General features: G+C 45.6%; 1 long non-coding RNA gene across 1 annotated transcript; it reads right to left on the bottom strand.

Moving 5' to 3' along the window:
* Positions 1-2311: 2311 nt before the first annotated feature.
* On the bottom strand, positions 2312-2942 carry LOC117796353. Its single transcript, XR_004620773.1, has 3 exons — positions 2901-2942; positions 2752-2814; positions 2312-2381 (listed from the first exon to the last, which is right to left on the bottom strand). It is a non-coding gene; the product is annotated as an uncharacterized LOC117796353 (long non-coding RNA).
* Positions 2943-4276: the final 1334 nt, after the last annotated feature.

Here is a 4276-nt window from a genome sequence, read left to right as displayed (position 1 = left end):
CTGCTGCTTTTTTTTTTAAATGGCAGTGTGAACTACAAAAGCCTAGATTCTTTCAGCACTAGGAACATGAATGATTTAAAACACGTGGTTGAATTCAGGTAAAATAAGATTGGTGCAGAAATCTGGCCGTGCAAAACAACACGAAAGAAGAATACAATATAATGTGCAGGGTTTTCCCCATAAAACTCTAGTTTAGGGACAATCATACTTACGGTCATATATTTAAATATCTAAAAATTAAGAAATATATGACATAAAATGTGCACAGAAGCTGAAACATGAAATTATGGTAGAATGGGTATGTAGTATAGTTTATTCCCTTAGAATATTTCAAGGCTTGAATTTAATAATGTATTAAATTATTAATAATAAAACTTTTATAAAGGACATTTCTCAATTTTAATACACAATGCAACAATCCAATAATGGAGAAGCCCTCAGCACTTCTTATAGCTTTTAAAACTTATAATCTTTCATTTTACACCTAGAGGCCGATCTTTAAATAAGAATTAGTTATTTTAAACATTAGAAAATACAATTTTTATTAAGTACTGCATTTTGGATACTTCCTGCCTGGAGAGTTACACAGGAAAGGACCCTTCCCTCAACACAACACATTACACAGATTGAGTCTTTCCATTTATTTATTTTATTTTAAAGCCTTTATTCATTTATTTGAGAGAGGGAGTGCATATGAGTAGGGGAAGGGGCACAGAGACAGGGAGGAGCCGGCTCCCTGCTGAGCAGGGAGTGAGCAGGGAGCCTGCTCCGGACTTCATCTCAGGACCCCGAGATCACGACCTGAGCCAAAGGCAGCCGCTTAACCTAACCGGCTGAGCCACCCAGGTGCCCCTGAGTCTTTCCATTTAAAACAATTATTTTGAACAAGGTAATCGTAATAGTGCATGAAAGACAAACTGCTTCTTTTGAGCGGGGAGGAGGATGTAATTAGGAAAGGATATGTAATAAACAGATTTAGATAATTACTTGGAAGAAATAATAGAAAGCCTTATGTTGTTAATTTTCAAAATTTATCTGAAGTCATTGGTTTAATTTATGCATTCATTTATTCTTACATTAATTCATTTCATAACTATAAATACTCAGTATGAAATGGAAATTAAAACACTCAGGCAAGTCTTTTTGGTTGCAGTTAACAAAACCCCATTGCTCTAGTAGGAGTAAAATATTGCAGGGCAATTTTAAAGATTTGAGGGTCTAAAGGAAGGGACAGGCTGGGGGGCGCGGGGGCTGGTTCTCACAGGGGACAGTGCCTGAACACCTGTCCTGATCCAAGGTGACAAGAAGCTGTCTCTTCTCTGCTTTGTTGTGTTCTCTCCTAGCAAACCAACTTGCTCCGATTTTGGTGTGTATGAGTCAAGAAACCCAGACCATTCTTCTGAATAGTCATGGTCACCAATCCAGGCCACAAGGGATGGTGATTATAGTGTCTGAAATCAGAATCCAAAATCCAGGAAGAATGTATACAGTCGGCCCTGCTTTGGTCTCATCACACCTCGGGCTCATCAGTTACATTTAATATAAACACTGCCCCAGGATCCTAGCCCCATAGTTGGGTAGGGAGGTGGGAACAGGGCCTTAGAACCCTTGGTTTCCAGCACCGTCACCGACACCCTCCTTTAAGAGCATGATATAAAAATCCACAGATAATGATATAACCAGAAAGATGGCTTTAAAAAAGTTAACAGACTGCCCTATATTATCATGTAGAGGGAAGTAAAAGGAAGGCAATTTAAGATAAAATGATATGATTTGAATATTTAAATAGCCTGCACAGCTATACTGAAGACGTAAGTAGGTACTCAGATGCTTACATGGTACACACGAAATTACTGTGAGTGTGGTAGTTACAGATGCAATTCAATGCAGGTGAGTTACCTTGAATCCTCACCTCAAACCCCACAAGTAGTAACAGTCCCCGTGATGTGATTTTTCTGAAATGTGGAGAATTTGGGGTACATGTCTGAAGCAAAGGACAATCTTCTCTCGACTTGCACATTAATTGAGTTTCTGTAAAATTCAGTGTGTACTGAAACCCTGTGAAAATGTCTATGTGCTTTATTTGACTTGGATTAGCTCAGAGAAGTAGATTTTGCACTTTGATGATGTCCAGCGGCACGTCAGCGATCTGGGTGGGCTGTGGCTGGCTGGGATGGCAGACACTCTCTGGCAGGTATCCAGAGTCTCTGGCATTGTCCACCAAGTGACAGTAACACCACGATCCTTGTGACAACCCAAAACGTCTCCATGAGTTCCCGGCTGCAGACCCCATTTTAGGGCTTCGAAATATATTTCTTGGAAGCGTCCAGACATAAAATTCCATCTCTCGTCTGCCTTTCGGTTCTCAAACTGATGTACTCCTGAAATAGATTGGCAATGTTCAGCCCTTATTGTGTTTGACCTACTATTTCTCTGTCCAAATCCAAGCAATTTCTCCCAAGATCCCCTCTTTCTCGTGTTGGTGTTCCTCAGAGCTCAGTCCTAAAATTTCTCCCCTTCTCATCCCACACACTCCTTGGATAGGTCTCACGGACCTTCTGGGATGAACTCCAGGCTGATGGTTCTAGTATTTACACCTTTGGCCCACATCTCTCTTTAGAAATCCCGAGTATGTTCTCCTGCCAGCCGAAATGGCCCTCGGACGGTCCCACAGGGGCATCAAATGCAGCGGGTAAAAAACCGACCTTCCGTGTCCCCATCGCCCTGTCCCTCCCCACCCCATGATCTTACTGGGGTTTTGTGGCGCAGAAGGGTAGTGAGAAGCCTAGAAGGAAGATGCTCTCTGCTGCCTTTCTGCATGGGGGACATAGATGGTCACGTTACAGCACAATGATCTTGAATCCTCTAATTCATTTCAGTGATTCTCTGGGTTATCAAACCTTAAGAGTAGTAGAGACCCAAGCTCTGTGTGTAGAGAATACTGCAATCTTCTGGTTATAGCGAAGTGGGTCCACACATGGCCTTAGGAAAAGCTGAGTTTCCCCATGGTGGGCGGAGCCCGTGGGGAGGGTGGGCAGTGTGGGTAAGAAGCCAGGGAAACCTGCAAGGAAAGCTCCGAGATTCCCATCCCTTCTCCCCGCGATGGATGGAGGGACACCTGGACGGTTGATCTTGGGTGAGCCCCGCGCCACGGGCAGGTCAGCTCTAGCCGGGCACGCGGCTATGCAGGCCAAGACCGCGTTCTCCAGGGTCCTTTCATCCCTGCAACTGGCGCAGAAACGCCTGCGTATCTGGTCACCTCGGCATCACAGCTCACTGCCCTGGCCTTTCCTGTCCCTCCCAACATGGGACATGGATGTGGCTGTGACCTGGCTTCCAAACGGCCAAGTAGGACGAGTCTCCAGCAGAGATGCTTCCCCTCGGTTTCCAGGAACTAGTCATGGAAAAACAGCTAGAATTTTATTTCCACAAACTTCTAAGAAATTTACCATTTCCTGTACGTATGATTTAGAAAAAGCCCAGGGCGGCGTCCACAGTGCCTCTGTCTCTGTCACCAGGAGCAACGTGATCGTCTCAGGCTTCATCACAGTAACTAGCGACATCTGAAAACGAGCGCGTTGTCCCAGCCCCCGTTACTTCAGAGGATGGTGCTAGAAGGTCCTTTCCTGGACTGTGTCATTGAATGTCTTCTTAGGGACACACGGATATTAGCGCATGGCTGCTGTGCTCCAGCGGCCGCGACAACAGACACAGACTCGAGGGCTTACACAGCACGCATGTACTTTCTCGCGGCGGGGGCGGGAGGCTGGCAGCCCCCATCAGGGCGCCAGCTCATTTGCTGTTTGGTGAGGCTTCTCTTCTTGGCTCACAGATGGTGGCGTTCTTGCTTCTGTGTTCCAATGGCCTTTCCTTGCTAAGTACACATGCAGAGAGAGAGAGCGAGAGCGAGCCGGGGAATAGAGAGAGGGATGGGGGGGAAGAGAGAGCAGGAGAAAGTGAGCGAGCGCTCCGGTGTCTCCTGTCGTAAGGACACTAACACTACACGATCAGGGCTCCACCTCCACCCTCATGACCACATTTAACCCTAATTACTTCTTTACTCCAGATACGCACTGGGGGTGAAGGCTTCAGTGTATGAATTTGGTCGTTGCGTGGGCGGGCGGGGAGGGGGGCGGGGTGTGCGTGGGCACTGACCCTCAGTCCGTAACACCGCACTACAAATTGACAAAACGTTTTGTTTCGTAGTTTGTAATTTGACAACGGTATTCCTATATTGTGTCCTTTGTGGTCTTCTGTATTGTATGATTCACACTTA

Source organism: Ailuropoda melanoleuca, chromosome 15 (genome assembly GCF_002007445.2).
Source record: "Ailuropoda melanoleuca isolate Jingjing chromosome 15, ASM200744v2, whole genome shotgun sequence".
Classification (NCBI taxonomy): Eukaryota; Metazoa; Chordata; class Mammalia; order Carnivora; family Ursidae; genus Ailuropoda; species Ailuropoda melanoleuca.
This window is presented reverse-complemented; position numbering and strand designations above follow the sequence as displayed.